Source organism: Pongo abelii, chromosome 7 (assembly GCF_028885655.2).
Source record: "Pongo abelii isolate AG06213 chromosome 7, NHGRI_mPonAbe1-v2.0_pri, whole genome shotgun sequence".
Taxonomy (NCBI): Eukaryota; Metazoa; Chordata; class Mammalia; order Primates; family Hominidae; genus Pongo; species Pongo abelii.
Window position 1 is genome coordinate 39,600,037 of NC_071992.2, and position 24,773 is coordinate 39,624,809.

The following is a 24,773-nucleotide window of genomic DNA, read 5'->3' on the forward strand; positions in this document are numbered from 1 at the left end:
TGTGGAGAGGGACAGGCCATGAGGACAGTGCTGGAGGGAGAGGGAGGATGGGAGAAGGTGTCCTGCAGCATGCATCACAACTCCATCACCCAGTGACCATCCCCGACTTCCACACAAAGTTCACAGGCAGGGAAGCCAAGGACCTGGAAACAGGAACACCTCCTCGGGAGGGCAAATCCACACGCCTGCAGCCTGGGTTGGTGTGCCAGTGGGCTCTCCCTGTGTAGCAGTCCATTCTTGCATTGCTATAAAGAAATACCTGAGACTGGGTAATTCATAAAGAAAAGAGATGTAATGAGCTCACGGTTCCACAGGCTGTACAGGAAGCATGGTGCTGGCATCTGCTCAGCTTCTGGGGGACCTCAGGAAGCTTCCAATCATGGGGGAAGGTAAAAGGGAAGCAGTCATGTCACATAGCCAGAGCAGGGGCAAGAGAGAGAGGAGGGGACACCACGCCCTTTTAAACAACCAGATCTCATGAGAACTCACTATCACAAAAACAGCACCAAGGGGACAGTGCTAAATCATTCATGAAGGATCCACCCCCATGATCCAATCACCTCCCATTAGGCCCCACCTCCAACATTGAGGATTACAATTCAACATGAGATTTGGTGGGGACACTGATCCAAACCTATCACCCTATGACCAATGTCTTGGGCCTCAATATCCAAGTCTGCAGGAATCATGTGTCCAACTCAAACTGGGAAATTATTTTCACCTTGAGAAGAGGTGGTCCTTAAACGGGGGACCCAATAACCATGCTGTCTGCATCACAGTGCCATCACCCCGTGGTGATGAAGGGTGAGTGGAAGGCAGGTGGAAAGGGGAGTTTCTCCCCATGTTTGGCTCCCTGACTTTTAAACCTTACCTGGTGAGTTGGTGGGACTTCTCCCAAGGAGTTCCCTGAAAGCATGTCTTCTGGATACAGGAAAAGTGTTGTTGTTGTTGTTGTTGTTGTTGTTGTTATTTTTATTTTTTAATTTTCACACACTTAGGGGCTAAAAGTACAGATTTCTTATGTTCATCTATTGCATAGTGATGAAGTCTGGGCTTCTAGTGTATTCATCATCCAAATAGTGAACACTGTACACCATAGGTAATATGTCAGCCGTCACCTCCCTCCCAGCCTCCTGCCCTTTGGAGTCTCCAGCGTCTATTACTGTCCTCTGTATGTGCATGTGTATGCATTGTTTAGCTCTTACTTGTGAATGACCACATGCAGTATTTGACTTCCTGATTCTGAGTTATCCCACTTAGGATAATGGCCCCCAGTTCCATCCATGTTGCTGCAAAGGACATGATTCCTTTTTTTTTTGAGACAGAGTTTCGCTCTTGTCGCCCAGGCTGGAGTGCAAGGGCACAATCTCAGCTCACTGCAACCTCCGCCTCCCGGGTTCAAGCGATTCTCCTGCCTCAGCCTCCCAAGTAGCTGGGATTACGGGCATGTACCACCACACTCTGCTAATTTTTGTATTTTTAGAAGAGACGGGGTTTCACCATGTTGACCAGGCTGGTCTCGAACTCCTGACCTCAGGTGATCCACCTGCCTCAGCCTCCCAAAGTACTGGGATTACAGGTGTGAGCCACTGCGCCTAGCCAATTGTATCTTTTTTATGGCTGTGCAGTATTCCATTTTCTTTATCCAGTCCTTCATTGATGAACACTTAACTTGATTCCTTAACTTTGCTATTGTGAATAGTGCTGCAGTAAACACGAGTGCAGGTATGTTTTTTATACAATGATTTATTTCCCCTGGGGTAGATACCCAGTAGTGGGATTGCTGGATGGAACAGTAGTTTTATTTTTAGTTCTTGAGAAATCTCCATTCTGTTAGGAAGGGGGTTTTATCTATGCAGTAAATACCAGTGTCTGCCTCAGAGCTGCTGCTGGCCCTGATCTGGAATGCATTATTTGAACACAAGCAAATGTAGATTGTCGTCTTCAAGTGGAGCTTCTCAGGGAGGTAACAAAATGTTGCCTTTGGCCTGAAAGTCAAATGAGGCTCTGCATGACATGGTGTGACCTGTGGTGCTGACACGCCGGCCCTCCCCTTCCATCCCAAGGAGAGAAAGCCCAGGATTGGGAACAGAGCCCATGACTTCAACCGCTTCCCAGAGCACCCCTGGGCGGCGAGGAATCCTCATGTGGCAGGTCCATGGTGTTGCGTCATCCCCTCTCCAGGACACATGCATGGCACGTTCAGTCGTTCTTCGTGCAGGGCTGATTGTCTACCACGTGTCTTACACTGAGAGAGGTGTTGGGGGCAGCGGTGGCCTCCGAAGGGAGAGCAGACCCAGGTCCAGCCTGCACAATCTTTCCGGGACTGTGGTCAGCCCTCATTACCACTCTGCAGCTCTCCTCCCCTCCACAAACACCTGAAAAGACATCGTTGCTGGCTGTTTTTGGAGGGAATGTTTTAGGGAGGAAGTGGGACTTGAGCAGTCCCACTTTGAGGGAGCAGAAGGCTTCGTTACAGGGAAAAAGGCAATCCAGGCGGGGGAATTCAGACCAACCAAGGCACAGAGGAGACAATGATTCAGAACCCTATGCCCATGGAGCTGCTGTGGGAGGTGGAGTGGTGAAGGTCCCTCCAACAGCTCCTGCTTATGGGTTGAGAAGACGGCGGGTACCACTCTTCGGACTTCCCCCTGAGAGGAATAATGTGAGGCCTCTTGTTAAAACCTGCTCTGAGCTCTTGCTGTTGGCAGCTCCTAGAGGACGGGGGAAACCTGAAATAGGAATGGCATCCACCCTCTGCAGTGCCCCTCGGGTGAGATCTGGTGCTGCAGGAAAGCACCCGTTCTGACCTGGTGGCGGCTTCCTCTGAGGAGCTCATCCACCTGGAGCATGTTGCCCTGTTCCGTGTTCCAGGCAGCACAGTCGGGGAAGAGGACTTAGCTCTGGGCATGCAGGGTGCCCTCCAGGCTCTGCGTGGATGCTGAAGCAGGGACCAGAGGCCGGCACCAGAGCACGTCTCAGGAGGTTCCCTTGGTCTAGTGTCCCCACCTACTTAGCAGACAGCACTAAGTGGGGCCCTAAGGTCCACGAAAGGGACAGGACTGCCCAGAATTGCCCACAGGGAGTGAGTGGGCAAGGTAGCAGGCCCAGGCCTGCACCATCCAAGCAGGAGGAAGGAACGTGGGGGGCGGGCTGCTTTGACACGGTGGTCACAGGCCTGGTCGTGGGAAGGCCAAATGTCACACTGGTTGAGTTAGACCAAAGTGCCCATTGCTTTTCTTTATTTTCATTTTCTATCTTGATAAAAGCTTGCATGTGCGTGAGTGTGCGTGTTGCACGCATGTGTGTTTGTGCATGTGTGTTTGTTCGTGTTTGTGCATGTGTGTATGCATATGTATGTTTGTGTGTGTGTGTGTTATGTTTTACATTGCCACAAGATAAATAGAACCATGACTTACACTTCACAATTCCCACAGGGATTTCACGTGCATTTGACAGTTGGGGCATGTGTCCTGATGCCATAATTTTTTCCCCATTTAGAAAGATAAAGGGGGTGTGTTCATGTTCCCCAAAACCACAGCCCTCTAATGTTATGTCTATGCCATGCCTCCTCTCCCACTGCCTCCCAGCTCCACCAAAGGGCAGTAAATCACAGAGACTAAGCACTATTCTCAAGGCAGCTCCTGTCCATTCCTTTGGGGCAGGTGTCATTAAGAATTAAAACCAACTTCTGCTCCCAGGTACGGGGACAAATCCTTCTTAGCCACACTAACCTCCTGGAGAAGGGAAAACCCTGAACTCTGAGAAGAGGTCAGATGACTTGGACACAAAGATGGGCTTTTCAAAAGAGGCACGGGGATGGGAGTGGCTGGAAGAGAAAGCAGGAATCCAGTGCATAATGTTATGTTTTAAACCACATGCCTTTTTCCAGACTGGGTTATTAAATTAATTCAGAACTTATGCTCACACTTAAAAGATTTCTGTCATATTTTATGAACACGATGATCTCAGAGTAATTTGCACTGGAAATGTGTCATATTAAATCAGGGGCACTAATAAACTTTATTACTTAAACTCCACATGGATCAGACATGGCAGATAAACCATCTTACTTTTGCACTCATCTTTATACCACAGAAATATGGCCCCTCCTATGGGAAAACATAAATAAACTTGATAGCCTTTCCTCTGCCCCACCATAAATGTATCCATCTGGGCTGGAGGCATCACCTGCCTGTCCTACTACCCCACATGGAAGCTTAGCATGGGAGTGGGAAGGTTTGATCAAGGCAGAGAGATTTCTTCAGGGTTTTAAAATGCTTTCACTTCTGTGGCTTTATCACCTTTTGTTCACACTGGCCTGGCCTTTATACTGGGCTGTGTGTAATAGCTAAGAATGGGTTTACAGGTACAAGTATGGTATAAAAAGTACTGACTGGTGAGTTACGAGGCCTGAGTTCTTCTGGTTCTGCCACCAGCTGGCTCTGTGATCTGAGCACAAATCAGACAGGACCATGTAATAGAAAAAGCACTGGCGTTGGGATCAGAGGTTTATTTCCATTTAACAGATGTTTTTTGAAAACGTAACATGATCCAGGCCCTTGGCAGGGCACTAGAGATGCAAGAATGAATAAGAATTCAATTAGAATCCCAACAGAGTTATTTGGGACATGAAGTGAAATTGTTACAAAATATGTGTAGATCTGAACCATTCTACAGATTTAAAATATTTGTGATTGTTTTAAAAACTCATATCAAAACATCTAAGAATCGCCAAGAAAATTAAGAGTAGCATGGAGGGACTTGCCTCATGAGATATTAAATACAAAGCCAATGTATTCAAAATGGTGTGGTGTTAGCAAGCTCGTAAGCTCATCTACCAACTTTCAGCCAACAACCCTGTGGTCATGGGAGCTGAGGTGAAAAGAAGGGAAATGATTGGAAGCCGATATTTGGAGCATGTGGACTTCCCAGGAGTCTTCACCAATGCAGGCAGCCAGGCATCCACCTTTCCCTAGGAAACTGTAAGTTCTTTTCTGAAACAAACAAACAAAAAAAAATGTAAACCAAAGAGGTTCTGAATTCAGAGAAATGGGATCACCAAAGGATAGGCGCAAGGTAAAGATAGTACAATAGTAACAAGGGAAATTTGGTGAAAGTTCATTCTTTACATGGAGAAACATGAAACTGCCAGCCCTTTCCTGCTCTGTTTCTGGGCTGCAAGCAGCTGAGAACACCCTCACACACATCACCAGAATTCTGGAGCAGGAGGTTGTATGACACTTCCAGGGTAGAAAGAAAAAGACCCTCACACACTAACACTAGTGGGATGTAGTGGTAACCTGATCTCCCCCAGGAAGGCCCTCCCCTACACACAAACAGGCCCTCCCCTACACTTAAGCATGGACACAGGGCCAAGGACCATCAGACCCTTGAGGAAATATTCTCATAGAAGATACGATCAAAAACAAACAGGAGAAAAAGAATTTGGAAGGAAAATAGACAAGGCAATAATATCCTCAGAGAGATAAGATGATTTCTCATCCATAAACAAAAGTAAAATGCTATTAAAAAGCCCAACTTGAAAACAAGAAAGAGCTCTTGCAAATTTAAACCAATAACCAAAATAACATTATTCGGAAGGATTAAAATTAAAAGTTAAGGAAATCTCCCACACATTATGACCAAATGGCAACAAAATAGAAAATAAAAGTGGAAGAGATATAAAAATCTGGTGCAAGCACAAAGGGCTAAAATCCAAATAACAAAGAGCTAAAATCCAAATAACAAGAATTTTATAAAGACAGAAGAGAAAAATTGTGCAAAGGAAGTTATTGATGGAAAAAATTAAATACAATTTCCCAGAATTAAAGGACATGAGGGTACTCCAAGTGACTGTTCTAGTGAATGGAAAAAGACCAACATCAGGGAATATAACTGTGAAATTTCAGAACATCAAAGATAAAGAGATGATCCCTACAACTTCCATGGGTCAAGATGGGGGTGGAGGGAGCAGGTACATTAAAAGTAATAGGAATCAAAATGGGTCAAACTTCTCAAAAGAAAACCTAGATGTCAGATGATGGTGGATCAATGTCTTAAAAGTTATTGGTCAGGCATGGTGGGTCACACCTGTAATCCCAGCACTTTGGGAGGCCAAGGTGGGCAGATCACTTTAGGCCAGGAGTTCGAGACCAGCCTGGCCAGCATGGTAAAACCCCATCTCCACTAAAAATACAGACATTAGATGGGTGTGGTGGTGTACACGTGTAATCCCAGCTACTTGGGAGGCTGAGACACAAGAATCACTTGAACCCAGGAGGTGGAGGTTGCAGTGAGCCAGGATCACACCACTGCACTCCAGCCTGACAACAGAGTGAGACTCTGTCTCAAAAAAAAGTTATGAACAGCCAGGTGTGGTGGCTCACACCTATAATCCCAGCCACCCTGGAGGCTGGGGCAGGAGGATCACTTGAGTCCAGGAGTTCGAGGGTGCACTGAGCTATAATTGTACCTCTACATTCCAGCCTGGGTGACAAAATGAGACCCTATCTCTTTAAAAAAAAAGTTATGAACACAAAAATCAATTTCACATCTATACAATAACCATGAACAATCTGAAACAAAAATTAAGAAAACAATTCCACTTCCAATAACCTCAAAAAGAATAGAATGCTTAGGGAAAAATTTAAAGGGCTGAAAGACTAGTACACTGAAAGCTACAAAATGTTGTTAAAAAAAATTAAAGAAGACACAAATAATTGGAAAGGTAGTCTGTGTTTACGGACTGGAAGATTTAATATTGTTGAGATCTCAATACTACTCAAAGCAATCTACAGATTCAAAGCAATTGTTGAGATCTCAATACTACTCAAAGCAATCTACAGATTCAATGCAATCTCTATCAAAATCTCAACAATATTTTTTACAAAACTAGGAAAATCTACCATAAAATTCATATGGAATATCTGACTAGTCAAAACAATCTTGAAAAAGAACTAAGTTGGAGGTCTCCTACTTCCTCCTTTGAACAGGTACTACAAAGCCAAAGTAATCAAAATTGTATGGTACTGACATAAAGGCAGACACCCAGTGGAATATAGTAAAGAGCACAAAAATAAATCCTCACATATGTGGTCAAATGATGTTTTTTAATTTTTGAGTCAGGGTCTCACTCTGCTGCAGGGGTGGAGTGCAGTGGCACTATTATAGCTCACTACAGTCTTGACTTTCCAGGCTCAACTGATCCTCCTGCCTCAGCATCCCCCATAGCTGGGACTACAGACACACACCACTACACTGAGCTAATTTTTTTTTTTTAGAAACAGGGTCTCACTATGTTGTCCAGGTTTGTAGTCAAATGATTTTTGACAAGGGTACCAAAGCCATTCAATGACAAGACCATTCAACAGTCTTTTCAACCAACGGTGTTGGGAAAACTGGATATCCACATGCAAAAGAATAAAGTTGAACTTTTACCTTATACTGTATACAAAAATTAACTCAAAATAGATCAAAGACTTAAACATAAGCGATAAAACTATAAAACTCTTAGGAGAAAAGTTTCATGACGTTGGATTTGGCAATGATTTCTTGGATATGATGCCAAAGGCACAGGCAATAAAAGAAAAAATAGATCAGTTAAACTTCATCAAAATTAAAAACTTCTGTGCATCAAAGGACACTATCAACAGAGTGAAAAGGCAACCCACAGAATGGGAGAAAATATTTGCAAGTCATATATCTGATAAGGGCCAGAATATGCAAAGAATTCCTACAATTCAACAACAAAAAAACAAACAACCCAGTTAAAAAATGGGCAAAGGACTTGAATAAACATTTCTCCAAAAAAGATAACAAGTGATCAATAAGCATATGAAAAGATTCTCCACATCACTAATTATTAGCAGAATGCAAATCAAAACCACAATGAAATACCACTTTATACCCATTAAGATGGCTACTAACAAAAAGACAGAAAATAAGAAATTTTAATGAGAATATGGAGAAATAGGAACTCTAGTGTGTTGCTGGTGGGTATGTAAAATAGCTCAGTAGCTGTGGAAAATGATGTGATGTATGAACATAGAATTACAGTAGGATTCGTTAATTCCACTTCTAGGTATATACCCCCAAAAAAGTGAAAACAGAGACTCAAACAAATATTTGTACATCCATGTTCATAGCAGCGTTATTCACTATAGCTGAAAGGTGGAAGTAACCCAAATGTTCATCAGCAGATGAATGGATAAACAAAATGTGGTATATCCATATAATGGAATAGTATTTAGTAATAAAAAGGAGCCAACTACTGTTACCTGCAACAATATGAATGAAGCTCAAAAAATTATGCTAAGTGCAAGAAGCCAGGCATAAAAGGAAATATTGGCCAAGTGAGGTGGCTCATGCCTATAATCCCAGCACTTTGGGAGGGGAAGGCAGGTGGATCACCTGAGGCCAGGAGTTCAAGACCAGCCTGGCCAACATGGCAAAACCCTATCTCTGCTAAAAATACACAAATTAGCCAGGCCTGGTGGCACACACCTGTAATCCCAGCTACTTGGGAGGCTGAGGCAGGAGAATCACTTGAACCCGGGAGGCAGACGTTGCAGTAGCCAAGATGGCACCACTGCACTCCAGCCTGGGCTACAGAGTGAGAATCTGGCTCAAAAAAAAAAAAAGTAAATATTATATGATTCCATTTATCTGATATTTCTAAAGATGGAAAATCAGTAGAGACAGAAAGCGGATCAGTGGTTCCCTGGGACTGGGGGGTGGGAGTGGAGACTCACTGTGAATGGGTCCCTGGGAACCTTTTGAGGGGACAGAAAAAGTTCTAAAGCAATTTTAGTGATGGTGGCACAACTGTATAAATTTACTAAACTCATCCAACTATACACTTAAAATAGGTGAATCTTATGATAAATAAATTATACTTCAATAAAATTTTGGGGTTGGTTTGTTTGTTTTTGAGATGGAGTTTCTCTCTTGTTGCCCAGGTTGGAGTGCAATGGTGCAAGCTCGGCTCACCACAACCTCTGCCTTCCGGGTTCAAGTGCTTCTCCTGCCTCAGCCTCCTGAGTAGCTGGGATTAAAGGCATGTGCCATCACACCCAGCTAATTTTGTATTTTTAGTAGAGACGGGGTTTCTCCATGTTGATCAGGCTGGTCTCGAACTCCTGATCTCAGGTGATCCGCCCACCTTGGCCTCCCAAAGTGCTGGGATTAGAGGCGTGAGCCACTGAGCCCAGCCAATAAAGTTGTTTTTTTAAGTCACTCGAATTGGTTATTCTTTCCAACACTTAACTGTGTGACCCAAGAGCTTTGTTCTGAAATTCTGAAAGTGAGCAGAGAGGGGTTGCATGGGTGAGGCAGGCAAAATGAAAAAGATCAAATTGTCCACTGAAATGCTTTATGACACCCAGAGGAAAGAACTGCAGGCTTTGGGGGCTTGCTCTGTCACAATCCAAGAACAGATAGAGCCAGGGTGGAGCCAGGGTCCCTCCTGCAATGGAGAAGTTATGAGTTATGGGCAGCAACATCCTGCCCTCTGCAACTCACGGGTGCTATTTCTCAACCTTCCCCTGGGACATCAGAACACCAGTGCAAGGTGAAGACGGCCCTGAGGAGAATGTTTTTCCTCACTGTCCCCCTGCCAATTTGCAATGCACAAAAGACAGGAGAAAGAAGTAGTTTATGGTTAGAGGACAGTGTGTGTGTGTGTGTGTGTGTGTGTGTGTGCGCGCGCGCATGCGTGCATGTGCGTGTATGTGCGCGCGTGTGCGCGTGTGTGTGTGTGTGTGTGTGTGTGCAGTTAAACCCATACACGGGCCCATTTGTATGTGCGAGGGGTGGGAAGTGGGAAGATAAAAAATGTGGAGTTTCATCACAATTATATTGCACATTTTTAATTATAGGGAAAAGATAAGAAGGCAATGCACTTGAATGCTATTCTTGGTTGGTTGTTAATTTTTAAACTAGGAAATGAACGTTACTTAAAAGAAAAAAAAACTTTCCTTTTTACATGGGTTGGCCCACACGCAAATTGGCAGACAGAATCTACAAGTAAAGAGAAATGCTTAATTCAAGCTTTTGTGTAATGAAATTAATTTTAATATAAATAAGATTTTAAAAGGATAAAGACAATTTAGAATGTTAATTTCAAATTTTGCTTTGCTATTGAAAGAAGTATTAGGAAACAGGGAAACAAAAACACTGTCATTGGGTTAAAACAAAAACTTTCACTAACTTCGTTGGTTTTAAGATCAATGTTCTTTAACACAACAAGAGCAATATGATGGTTGTTGTTATCTTTGTTTATGATACCAGAAAATGAGGAAGGCTGAGAGGGCAGAGGTAGACTTCTCTGTGCAGATGAGACACCTAAACAATGCAAGTCATCAAAGAGAATTCTTTTGCTCATATTTCCTGAATGGCCAGTTCCATATCACATTAGCCAAATATTTATAGAATTTCTACTTTTCCATTATGCTTTACAGACAAAACAAAGGGTATAATTTATTTGTATGGAAAAAATTCATTGAAATCAAATATGGTTTGAAGTCAAATGCCATTTACAGGCTATCAACCTATGTGTGTCCCAGTTTATGCATGTTTAAGATCAACCGATGTGGGTACCAGTTCTCGCATGTTTAAGATATGAAATATAATTTCTACCTCTCATGATTGTCTGGGGAATTTTTTATTTTTTGAGGTAGAGTTTTGCTCTTGTCACCCAGTGCAATGGTGCGATCTCAGCCCACTGCAACCTGTACCTCTCAGGTTCAAGCAATTCTCCTACCTCAGCCTCTCAAGTAGCTGGGATTACAGGTGTACACCATCACATCCAGCAAATTTTTGTAATTTTAGTAGAGACAGGGTTTCACCATGTCGGCCAGGCTGGTCTCAACTCCTGACCTCAGGTGAGCTGCCCACCTCAGCCTCCCAAAGTGCTGGGATTACAGGTGTGAGCCACCGCGCCTGGCCTGTCTGGAGAATTTAAGGGTGTAATGTCTGGTAAGGCACTTGCCAAAAATAGGATGACATTCAGTAAATGGTAGATCTTTTCCATCCCATTCCACATCTCACCCATTGTCCACCACCCCACCCAAATACACACACACACACACACACACACACACACTTTACAAGTCTTACTCTGCAAAGCTTCACTGATACATCCCATGGAAAAATTAAACGAACCATTTTCAAGAAGAAATGCCCCACTGCACACAAGAAGACTGTAAAGGGCATTCCTGCTCCTAGGGAAGAAGAGCTGGTGACTGGAGACAGCAAAAGGACACCTTATTCCCCTGCCCTCCCCCTGTGCTGGCAGGATTAGAATTAGAAGAGGCCAGAGCACCCAAATCTGGCTAGGAATCTGCTGAGTGAAAGGCAGAGCCTGGTGAACTTGGCTGATTCTGAGGTCAAGGTTGCATATTCAAGCCCCATAAGGAAGATTTATCCTGGCAACAACCTCCCCCTGGCCCTGGCCTATTCATGGATGTTTCCCATTGCATGGAAGAGCTTTGTCAGGGGGTGGGGTAGAAAAGGCTAAACACAATCTGTTCCCATCTTCATAAAACTAATACTTTTTAAAAACACAAAACATTGTTCCTCCTGACAGTAGGGCCAGATGTCCTTTTCAAATATCAATACCTGGGAGAAGCTGCAAAGAAGCAGAGCTCTGGCGTATACAGGAGAATCACATGACTTAGGGAAAACATTCAGTTGCTATAACAAGTGTCAAAATAATAGTGGTTTAACATGGTAGTTTATTTCTCTCTCACATAAGAATTCAAGTATAAAAAATCCAAGGCAATAGGGCAGCTCTGCAAGATGAGGAACCCAGGTTCCTCCTAGCACACAACCCTGACTGCCTGGCATGAGGTTTCCATTTTGCAACCTAATATGGCTGCTGTAGCTCCACCATTACACACACGTCCCAGCCAGAAAGATTGGAAAGAGCAAGGAAGGAGCAAAGGCAAGGCACCACCCTTCCCTTCTGTTTAAAGGCACAATTAGAAAGTTGCACACATGACTTGGGCTCACGTCCCAGTAATTAGAACCTAGTAACAGAACACAGCCACCTAGCTGCAAGGGAAGCTGGGAAATGTAGTCTTTCTGTTGGGTGGCTGGTTGCTGAGCACAATTTAGGTGGTGGATTGGTTTCCTGGGGCTGCCATAACAAAGTTCCACAAACTGCATAGCTTAAAACAACAGAGATTTGTGCTCTCATGGTTCAAGAAGCCAGAAGTCTGAAATTAAGGTGTCAGCAGGGTTGGTTCCTTCAGGAGTCTCTGAAGGAGAAACTGTCCCACATACCTCTTTCCTAGCTTCTGCTGGTGTCTGGCAATCCTTGGCACTCCTCGACTTGTGGCTGCATCATTACAGTCTCTGCCTCCTTTGCCATATGGCCTTTGTGTCTCTGTATCTAAATCTTCTCTTTTATCAAGACAACAGCCATTGGATTTAGGGCTCCACCCCCAATCTAGTATGATCTCATCTTAAATTTGATGACGTCTACAAAGTTCCTATTTCCAAATAAGGCCATATTTACAGGTACCAGGAGTTAAAACTTGAGCTTATCTTTGGAGAAGACACAATTCAACCCAACAGAGGGGCTTCATGCCAAAGGAAGAAGAGGAGAGTAGATACTGAAGAATGACAACCCCCTTGAAACGGGACCCCAGGGAGTCGTGCTGGAAGACAGTCACTGTGATGTCAGAATGCACACTCTGTTCCAGTTGCTTGCAAGTGAACCTGACTGACGTCTTCCTCTGCAGACACTTCATCTTCCAGGCACGTCACATGGCCTGTGTCTCCCAGGCTCATCCGTTCTGCTCCCATAGGTCCAGGTCTCAAAATGCCCTCCCATGCTCTTCCCCTCAGCCAACCCCTAAGGAAGAAGCTGCTCCCATAGGCTTTTCTCCTTGCCCCAGCCCACAGTGGCTGACAGCTGTCACCCTGGGCTTCCATTATGACTTTTATGAAACCTAGGCACTTGCCCTCATGGGCCCTTTTCCCTATGAACAATAACTAATCCTTATTAAAATTTTTGTTTAAATGTTTATATCATGCCGGGCCAGGTGTGGTGGTGTGCATCTGTAGTCCCAGCTACTCAGGAGGTTGAGCCCAGAAGTTCAAGTCCAGCCTGGGTAACATGACAAGACCTCCATCTCAAAACAGTTAAATAAATAAATGTTGTATTAAAAAGCATTTTATGATTGCACTTGGTATAAAGATGAATGTATTAATGCTATGCACAAAAACATTCTCTTCAACCTAAAAGATTTTTTCGTCATCATTTTAAGGAAACTAAAACATTTCCCCGGATCCTTAAAAGTATTATGGGCACTAGGCACTGCCCTGCCTGCTGAGCGGATAAGTCAGCTCTGCTGGAAAAGATGCTGAAAGGGACAACAGAAAAATTCCCAGCCACCAAATCTGACCACAGAGTGCTGAGTAGAGAGTGTGAGTGCCATCCACTACCTCTTCCACCCCCAAGAGGGAGGACACTTTATGTGCTCTTAATACAACTTGGGAATATGCAACAAGATCTCAAACAACCCACTGATAGGTCAGAAAAGACAGCCTCGGCCGGGTGTGGTGGCTCATGCCTGTAATCCCAACACTTTGGGAGGCTGAAGCGGGTGAATTGCCTGAGCTCAGGAGTGTGAGACCTCCCTGGGCAACATGGTGGAACCCCGTATCTACTAAAATAAAAATTAAAAAAAAAATTAGCCAGGCGTGGTGGCGTGCACCTGTAGTCCCAACTACTATGGAGGCTGAGGCACAAGAATCACTTGAGCCCGGAAGGTGGAGGTTGCAGTGAGTCAAGACGATGCCACTGCACTCCAGCCTGGGCTGCAGAGTGAGACTCCATCTCAAAAAAAAAAGGAAAGAAAAGAAAAGAGAAGAGAAGAGAAAAACGAAAAGGCAGCCTCCTCTCAGAGCTGTGAAATAAGCATCCTTCACCTTCCACCATTGTTATCAAACACAACACAAGTTAAAGAGTGGCCACCCATGCAACACAGTGGATAAAAAGCCTTTATTAAAGCATGTGAGAAACCTCCCATCCCTCAGCATCATGAACTGTTCAATCCTTTGCCACAAATCTGAACTATCCCAAAATATACTTAATCCCAAACTAGTCTTCCTTCTTATTTTATAACCCATGTAGATTTCAAAACTATTATTTTCTAATGTATTTAGTTTCAATTCATAAACTGGTTTGCAAGACATGTTCGCTAGGGTGATCAACTCATCTTGGTTGGCTCAGAACTTTCCTGGTCTTGGCCCTGTTGCATCCCAGAATACCTCTCGGTCCCAAGCAAACCAGGACAGTTGGCCAACCTATAATGATATCTAAGCTTCATCATCCTCTTCTGAATTGTATGTGTTTAGACCAACAAGACAAAAATCACCGAGAAATGTTTTAAAGTAGCAATTGTTGTTCTGGAAAGTTCAAGTATGGCCCAATGCAACAGCTCAGCAAGATGTACACAGGCACTCAATGTGGCCCAACCAGGTCCCCCTGGCTCTCCAGGCAATGTTGGCATGGGAAGGGGTGGCTATGAGTCATCTCCCTCTTTCCTGGGCTTCTCAGAATGGTCTCTTCCATAAATGTTTTAGATGAAGGAGGAGGATTTGGATTTCTGCCAAAGGAGAAAAAGGATTCCAACACTGGTTCCCAAACCACAGTGCACTTAGGAATAGCCTGAAGAACTTGTTAAAAATAGACAGGTCTGGGCTCTATCCCCAGAAAGTTTAGCTTTGGAGAGTCTGAGAAACACTCTTGTTAACAACTATCCTGGCTGATCTTGATGCATGTTATTGGTGGATGACACTTTTCAAAACTCTGGATTTGGGGCAAAGCTGTGAAAGTTGCTTCCTCTTCTGTCTGAAGTGAAGCAGGACCAGAGCTTACAAGAAAGGAAGGGATAACTGAATGCAGTAATAAAGAGGGAAGCACTTAGTGTCAGGGCTACTGTTATCTAAAAAGCACTTTCTTGTAAATCTTGAGATTGTTGGAATATCTTAGGCAAAGCATATCTGGGTTAATCAGGGTAGCTATGCTTTACATACACATACACACTGTGTGGTACATAGATCCATACAGCTGTAATGTAGACACAGATAAAGCATACACGAGATAGCAGCCATGAGGCTGATTAGTATATAACAGGCACTGGTAAGTGTTTATACATATATATATGTCATGGAGGTGTGTTTAATATACATAGTAACAAATCAGTAGTCCTGTTTTGACCGTGTTAAATCTGAGATGGCCATAAGATAGCCAAATGCAGGTGACAACAGGCAGTTGGATCTATGCACCTACAGCTCTGGGATTTGACCAGGGGTCAAATTAGGACTAGAGATGCAGATTTAAGGAGTTATTGGCATATAATCCCCAGGACATCAATAAAACAGAAGCCACAAAGCCTGAGGTTTTCATGCCAAGTCAAGGTCACAGGCTGTATGGCTTTACAACGTGAGCTAGGTTCACTAAATGAAACAAGAAACTAGTAGAGCTTAGGCTATCCATAAACAGGAACTAGAATGTCCTTCTTCATCAGCTCAGGGTACAGCTCAAAGGCCATGTGTAGGAGTCCTTTGCCTCTCAAGGTGAAAACCCTAATTCAAGTTAACCCTCAGTGCAGGAACCCATAGGCCCTAGGCTGAGGCAAGCACGGTTGCCCCATAGGCAGGCCTCCACAACACAAGACGTGAACAGGAAAACAATTTCCACAAACAACATTCCCAGGGGAAGGTGCACTCATGCCAAAATCACAAAATACATGAGGAAGTCCAAAACCAGAGCAAGCGACTTACAAACCCCACATCACCCCCATCCCTATCTCCAAAAAAGGAAGAAATCATATCTAAAGAGGTAGAGATAATAGAACAATCTGAAAGGGACTTTGAAATCAGCACAGTTGGAAACAGAAAATTTGGAGTCTTGAAAAAAAGCAGGATATGCTGAAATTAGTGTTTTGGAATGATTAGAGCAGCAATGACATGCAGAATTAAATGGAGAGGAGTGGGATTAGAAGCAGCAAGACCAGCCAGGAGGCTTCATGCAATCCAACTACAGGTAATACTTTCTCTCTCTCCTGAAGTCCTGTAAAATTTAACTGGCATATCTCTGATGGCCTTATGACCTCACCAACTTTATTTATTGTTTTATAGCTGCTTTCACATATATAAACCATATAAAAGAACTCATTGAACTCAATGCTCCTTGGAGTGGTGTGTTTGTGTAAATAGCAAGATAGTGCATGGATAGATGATGGGTGGATGGATGTATGGATGGATAGATAGTAAATAGAGTATGGATAGATAGATATATGGATGGATGGATGGATAGAAAGATAGATAGATAGATAGATAGATAGATAGATAGATAGATAGATCTTCCTGTATCCCCCACAGCACTTAACACAGTGTACTAGGCACGTGGAGATGTTTCATAAATGTTAAATAAATAACCAACAAATGAACAAGAGTCATGTAAGAAACTGATCAGAACCTCTAGCTTGAACTAAAGCACAAAACGAAATTGATGGCCCACCATTAACTGATCTCCCTAGGACTTAAGCAGCTCCCTAAACTGGCTGTCTTCTTCTTATCCCATGGGTACATCATCTATTAATGCATTTAAAAGTCAGCTAAATTCAATGACAGCTTTAAGCCCTGTAGCACTGATGAGAATCTTTTGCTATGTGTGGGTCTCCCTGGTGCAGATTGCTATATAACCTGTCTTCCTTTTCAAATTGATTGTCAGTCCATAAGCATTTGCCTATAGGTTACAGCAGGCCTTGACCTAAATCTGACTGCTGTATTCCTAATTAGGTAGAACCCTTCCCCTTCCCTCTTTAAGAAAAAAATCCCTAATGCAATGGCCAAGCCTTAGGAAACAGGAATAACTTAGTGACTTGCACAAGGACAAAAACCTGCCACGCTGAATAGCAGAATAGCAAAGATTTCAGGACCCCCTGAGACGCCTAGAGTCATACTTATCTCCAAAGCATGATGACACTCATGATGATGACAATGACAAAAAGCTGTCTTTTATTGAATATCTAATACTGCCAGGCATCATCCTAGGCATCTTCAATACAATCTGGCATATAATCCTCACAAGAAACCAGTAAGGAAGGTACCAGCATGCTGACTTAGTCCGTTTTATATTGTTTATAACAGAACACCAAAAACTGAATAATTTATAAATAAAGGTAATTTATTTCTTAAACTCATGGAGGATGAGAAGTACAAGGTCAAGGTGGTACATCTGGTGAGGGCCTTCTTGCTGGTGGGAATTCTCTGTAGGGTCCTGAGGAGGCTGAGCATGCTAGCTCAGGTCTCTCTTCCTCTTCTTATAAAGCCACCAGCCTCACTTTCATGGTAACCCATTAATTCATTAATCCATGAATGGACTCCTCCATTCATGAAGGTAGAGCCTTCACGACTCGATCACCTCTTAAAGGCCCCACTTCTTACTAGTCCCTCATTGGGGATTAAATTTCAATGTGTGTTTTGGAGGTAACAAAGATTCAAACCATAGCACATGCCCATTTGGCAGATGAGAAAACTGGAGATGAAAGAAGTTAAGTAAATTGCGCATTGTAAAAATCTAGTAAGTGTCAAAGCCAGGATTCAAACCCAGGTCAGTCTGAATGCAGTTTGTGTTCTTTCCACTTCCCCACACTGCTTCCTCTGCCAATGGTCATGCGCCAGCAAAACAGCGAGTGGCACTCAGCCACTTTGAGTGATTGTCTCAAGGACTTCAGATGACAGACATGGGCTCTAGAGCTGGAATTGTTTCCCAGGAAACTATAAACACACACAGGCACCAGCTTGCTCTGTTTTGAGTCCAATCTTATCCATGGCTTGCAAGGGAAAGACTAACTCAATCAGGTCTTATCATGCTGCCTCCATTTCACTCTATGGAGAATGAACTGGTCCAGTCCAGTTCCTGATTTTTGTGTCCCCATTGCGAGACCAGCTACTTACCTCCATGGCCAAAACAACTGCAAACAAATAGCTCTGAAATGTTAATGGTCTTCTTGGGGGATACAGAACAAGGCATAATAGGGAAAGACTATTCATAGCACGTTCTAGTACCTACATCATTGAAATGTCCATTACCAGTGCAGTCCAAACTCATTGTACTGGCTTGCTTTTTAGGCTCAAATTAACCACAGAATTATCTGAAATGATTTCAAGAAGCTTAAGATAAATTATTTCCTTTAAAATGATTCTACAAACCATATGACCATCAGCAAGACAATGGGAGAAGTTGTGATCCATTCATACTGTGGAATATTATACAGTTGTAAAATTAGATGAATTATAACTACTTGCAACAACATGGAGGAAGCTTAGAAACATAATGTTGGTTGAAAAACCAAATCCCAGAAATCTACATACAATATGTGGTAATTTTTAGAGGTGTTTGCAAATTTTTTGACACCCTACCATTCCAAAGATGGAGGCTAATTTCCCTTTTCTTAAATGTGGGCCAGATTTAGTGACTCATTTCTTTTTTTTTTTTCTTTTTAATTTTTTGTAGAGACAAACTCTCACTAGGTTGGTCAGTCTGGTCTCAAACTATTGGACTCACATAATCCTCCCACCTCAGCCTCCCAAAGCATCAGAATTACAGGTGTGAGCCACCATACCTCGCGTAGTGACTTTTTTTTCCCCCAGACAGGGTTTCAGTCTGCTGCCCAGGCTGGAAGTGCTGTGACACAATCTCCTCTCGCTACAACTTCCACTTCCCAGGTTCAAGCGATTCTCCTGCCTCAGCCTACCAAGTAGCTGGAACTACAGACACACGCAACCACGCCTGGCTAATTTTTGTATTTTTAGTAGAGACAGGGTTTCACCATGTTGGCCAGGCTGGTCTTGAACTCCTGGCCTCAAATGAACCCCTGCCTTGGCCTCCCAAAGTGCTCTTTAGCATGAACCATCACGCGGCCCTATTGAACATGGAAAAAGCGATGGTATGTTACTTCCATAACTAAATCAAAAAAAGATATTGCCACTTCTGCCTTACTGTTTTGTATCAGTTGTTCTAGAAAAGCCAATCACGACCAGATGCAGTAGCTCATGCATGCCTGTAATCCCAGCACTTTGTGAGACTGAGGCGGGCAGATCACTTGAACTCAGGAGTTTGAGACCAGCCTGGCCAACATGGCAAAACCCTGTCTCTACTAAAATACAAAAATTAGCCAGATGTGGTGGCAGGTGCCTGTAATCCCAGCTACTCAGGAGGCTGAGACAGGAGAATTGCTTGAACCCAAGAGGCAGAGGTTGCAGTGAGCTGAGATGCTACCACTGCACTCCAGCCTGGGTGACAGAGTGAGACACCCTCGAAGAAAGAAAGAAAAAGAGAGAGAGAAGGAAAGAAGGAAAGAATGAGAGAAAGAGAGAGAGAGAGAAGAGAAGCCAATCACTAGTCCTCAAGACCTTTAAGCAGCCTGCGGAGAGGCCCACATGGAGAAGAACTTGGTCTTCCTGCCAATATTTAGCAACAACTTGCCAGCCACATGAGTGTGCCATCTTAGAAGGAGATCCCCCATCCCTAGTCAAGCCTTCAGATGACTGTAGCCCCTGCCAACATCTTGACCTCAACCCCATGAAAAATCCCAAGCCAGAACCACTTCCAAGTTCATGATCCACAGCTAAGCCACTGCCAAGTTCATGATCCATGAAAAGTTGTAAGATCTATATTTATTGTCTGAGGCCACCAGATTTGGTGACAATTTGTGATACAGCAATACAAAACTAATAAACAATATGATACCATTTCTTTTATTTTTAAATATTTTTTTCTGCAGTTTGTAGCAATCATTTTTTATAAATATCAAGATCAAGAAATTGCTTATACAAACATGTACATGTGATAAACTATTTTTAAGTGTGGGAATATTAAACAACCATTCCACTGATAACAACTGTAATGTTTAGATTAAATACATAAAATAATTGTGCAAAAGCACCAGAGAGCAACAGAGTTTGGCAGGACTGCTGGGGCCGAGAGTACATAGATAAAGGAAGTGAGGTAAGCCATACATTTGGCTCTGATTTTTCCTTTATGTTACTTGCCATTTTATGATGTGGAGCAATAAAGGCTGAAGGCAGAGTATCAGAGAGGCTTGCAGAAATCTCATTAGGCTAGGGAGTCAGAGGTTGGAGTTCAATGCCCATCAAAGGGGAAGGAACTTGGAAAATACTTGAGGATTTTAGTTGAGATCGCTAAAGAACTGTGCCCCTAGAAGAGAGTTAAGCTCCAGAAGTAAGGAAGACTATCCTTAGGAATCTTGGAATATCCCCTAGGCACAGTTAGAGGTAGATGAACCCTAACAAAGCTCCTAGACCTATCCTCAATTGCATAAGCATGAAACTGAGAATACTCTATTTCCCTGCCATAAGAAAATTTAATAACCTTTGAAGGAAGATAGCTAGAGAATACAATTTTTCACACATGATGTCTAGATCTCAATTGGAAATTACTAGGCATGCCAAGAAATAGGATCAAATGACTAAAAACCAAGAGGGGAAAAACAATAGAAAAAAAAGTAATGCAGATATTGGAGTTATTAAACAGAGACTTTTAAATAACTATTATTAATATGTTCAAGGAAATAAAAGAAAGGACAGAGAATTTTACCAAAGAACTGGAGTCTGCTTGAAGAAAAAAAAAGGTCAGGCCAAGGCAGGTGGATCACGAGGTCAGGAGTTCGAGACCAGCCTGGCCAACATGGTGAAACCTCGTCTCTACTAAAGATACAAAAAATTAGCCAGGCGTGGTGGTGTATGCCTGTAATCCCAGCTACTTGGGAGGCTGAGGCAAGAGAATTGCTTAAACCTGGGAGGCAGAGGTTGCAGTGAGCCAAGATCGTGCCATTGAAATCCAGCTTGGGCGACAGGATTAGACTCTGTCTCAAAAAAAAAAAAAAAAAAAAAAAAGTCAAATGAAAATCTTAGAATTAATAAAATAAAATTACTGAAATTAAAAATTGAATAGATGGGTTCGATAGCAAATTAGACATAGCCAAGACAAGATAGTAAAGAACAGAGACAAAAGAATGAAAAATGGGGGAAAAAACGTAATTGGCCAGCCACAGTGGCTCACACCTGTAATCCCAGCACTTTGGGAGGCCAAGGTGGGCAAATCCATTGAGGTCAAGAGTTTGAGACCACCCTGGCTAACATGGCAAAACCCTGTCTATACTAAAAATATAAAAATTAACTGGGCATGGTGGTGGGTACCTGTAATCCCAGCTACTCGGGAGGCTAAGGCAGGAGAATCGCTTGAACCGGGAAGCAAAGTTGCAGTGAGCTGAGATTGTGCCACTGCATTCTAGCCTAGGCAACAGAGTGAGACTCGATCTCAAAAAAAAAAAAAAAAAAGTAATTGATATAGGGGCATGGTAAAAACATCTAACATATTTGTAATTGGGACCCAGATGCAGAGAAGAATGGGATAGAACCAATTTTTAAACAAATACTGGCTGAGAGTTTTCCAAAAATGATGAAAAACATCAAGCTACAGTGTAAAGAATTTCTCCTCATGCAAGACAGACACAAACACAAACACACATACACACACACACACACACACACACAGCTATATCACAGATAAACTGCTGAAAACAAAAAATGAAAAAATTTTAAAGGCAACCAGAGGGAAAAACCTACATTGTTTTCAAAAGAGCAACAATAAAACTGACAGCTAAGCAAGAGAAAAAATGGATAAAAAAAATTGTTAAAGTGCTGAAAGAAAATAATTACCAACTTAAAATGCTATACTCAGTGAAAATATCCTTCAAAAGTGAAGGCATAGTAAAGACATTTTAGGGCAAACAAAAACTGAGAGAACTTATTGTTGGCATAGCTACATTCAAAGAAATACTGGAAGAATTTTTTCAGGCAGAAGATAATCCCAGATGAAAACAGTAATGCAAGACGGAATAAACAGGCTAGGCACGGTGGCTCACACCTGTAATCCCAGCACCTTGGGAGGCCGAGGCGGGCAGATCACCTGAGGTCAGAAGCTCTAGACCAGCCTGGCCAACATAGTGAGACCCCGTCTCCACCAAAAATAGAAAAATTAGCAGGACATGGCAACGCATGCCTATAGTCCCAGCTACTGGGGAGGCTGAGGCACAAGAATCACTTGAATCTAGAAAGTGGAAGTTGCAGTGAGCCGAGATCATGTCACTGCACTCCAGCCCGGGTGACAGAGTGAGACTGTATTAAAAAAAAAAAATTAAAAAAAAATTTAAAAAAGAAGAAATAAACAGCACCAAAAAAGTAAAATTTCTAAATTAATATTTACTACATAAAACAATAACACTAATGTCTTACAGAGTTCAAAATATAGAGAGAATTAAATATATGTTAACAATAGCACAAAAGGTAGGAGAAGGGTAAATGGAGTTAAAGTGTTGTGAGTTTCTTGCACTGTCCAGGATATGACATGTACAGTTGTTCCTCTGTATCTATTAGGGATTTGATCCAGGACTTGCCACAGACACCAAAATCCACAGATGTTCAAGTCCCTTACATAAAATGGCATAGTATTTGCCTATAACCTACACACGTCCTTCCATATAATTTAAATCATCTCTAGATTACTTATAATACCTAATACACTGTAAGTGCTACGTAAATAGTTGTTTCACCGAATTGCTTAGGGAATAATAACAAGAGAAAAGTCTGTACATGTTCAGTACAGATGTAATCATCCATTTTTTCCCCAAATATTTTTGATCAAAGCTTGGTTGAATCCACAGATAATGGAACCAATGGACATGGAGGCCAACTCTAGTAATTTAAGACAGGTTATAATAAAATAATGATACATGTTGCAATCTCTAGGCTAATCATTGTGTTCACTTTGGCAGCATATACACTAAAACGGGAAGAATACAGAGAAGATTAGCATGGCCCCTTGAGCAAAGATGGCATGCAAATTCCAGGGTAATCACCAAAGAACAATAAAAGAATGTACAGTTAACAAGCTTTAGAGTAGGGAAGTGGAACAATTTTTTAAATGCATGAATAATCCAAACAAGGAGAGAAAGGGGAAAAATTAACAAAAAAACCACATGGAACAAATAGAAAGTAAATTGTAAGATGATGGGTTTAAATCGTAGTGTCAGTAATTAAATATAAGTGGTCCAAAGATGCCAATTAAAAGACAAAGATTGTGAGACTGGATAAAAATAAACCTCAAATATAAGGATACGAAAAGAAAAGTTGTGTGGCAGTTTTAAAACATAGCCACAAATCCTTTGGCACCCCTCTCATTAAGAGATGGGGTCTGTCTCCCTTCCCCAATCTGTGTGGGCATGTGGTTCCTTCAACCAATAGAGTACAGAAGAAGTAACACTGCGGGACTTTTGAGGCAAGAGCGTAAAAGTCTATGTAATTTATGCCTTGTTTGGTGAAACAGTCACTTTTGGAGCTCTGAGCCACTGTGTGAGAAATCTGACTACTCAAGTCCGCCATGTTATAAGGAAGCCCAAGTAGGCACTACAATCAACAGTCCTAGCTGAGTCCAGTCTCAAGTTAGCCCAGTCCAGGTAACAGACATGTGATTGAAGAAGTCTCCAGATTCTAGCCCCCAATCATTCACATCTTTCCAGCTAAGACTCCAGACAATGTAGAACAGATATAAAGTGTCCCTGCTAAGCTCTGTCCAAATTCCTCACCCACAATACCTATGAGCATAACAAATTGTTTGTTGGTTTATGCCACAAAGTTTTGGGGTGGTCGGTTATGCAGCAGCACAAAAATGGAAGAAGTTGAAGCTAAAAGGATGAAAAAGATACATCAAGCAAACAATCAAAAGAAAGCTGGTGTAGCTAGACAAATATCAGACAAAGTAAACTTTAAGGCAAGCAGTTTTACTGAATGATATTTCCTAACAATAAAGGGATCAATTCAATTAAAAAAAAAATTGCAAGTCTAACTTTGTATACACATAATAACGTAGCCTCAAAATAAATAAAGCAAAAACTGACAGAACTAAGGGAGAAAAATTCAGATCCACAAGTACTGTTGGAAATGTTAACATACCTAAGTAAATTTTAAAGTACTGAAGTAATTCTAAGGATATTCTCTGATGACAATGAAATTGAGCAAGAAGTCCAAAACAGAAAGATAACTAGGAAATCCCCAGATATTCAGAAATTAAGGAATATACTTTTCTAAATATGCATGAGTAAAAGTGAAAAAAACTTATTAAAATATCAAGCTTCTAGTTAACAAAAAAAAAAACACTAATAACAAGAAAAGGCAAGTCACAGAATGGGAGAAAATATTTGCACTATATATATATGGAAATCAGAAAATATTTTGATCTGAATGGCAATGAAAATAACATATCACAAGTTATTGGATGCAACTATAGCCAGGAATGGTGGCTCACTTCTGTAATCCCAGCACTTTGGGAGGCCAAGGTGAGAAGATCACTTAAGCCCAGGAGTTCAAGACCAGCCCAGCCAACAGCAAAAAGCAAAACCCTATCTCTACAAAAAATACAAAAATTAGCTGGGTATAGTGGTGCATGCCTGTAGTCCCAGCTACTCAGGAGGCTGAGGTGGGAGAATCACTTAGACCCGGGAGATCAAGGCTGCAGTGAGCAGTGTTCATGCCACTGGACTCCAGCCTGGGCTACAGCAAGAGACCTTGTCTCAAAAAAAAAAAAAAAAAAAGAAGTATTGAATACAACTAAAATAGAGACAAAGGGAAATGTATAGCCCACGACAACTACCAATATGGCTGAACATGTT

General features: G+C 42.3%; 1 non-coding gene across 1 annotated transcript; it reads left to right on the top strand.

Moving 5' to 3' along the window:
* Nucleotides 1-22,864: 22,864 nt before the first annotated feature.
* On the top strand, nt 22,865-22,972 carry LOC112134769 (U6 spliceosomal RNA). The gene has a single exon (XR_002916124.1). It is a non-coding gene; the product is annotated as a U6 spliceosomal RNA (small nuclear RNA).
* Nucleotides 22,973-24,773: the final 1,801 nt, after the last annotated feature.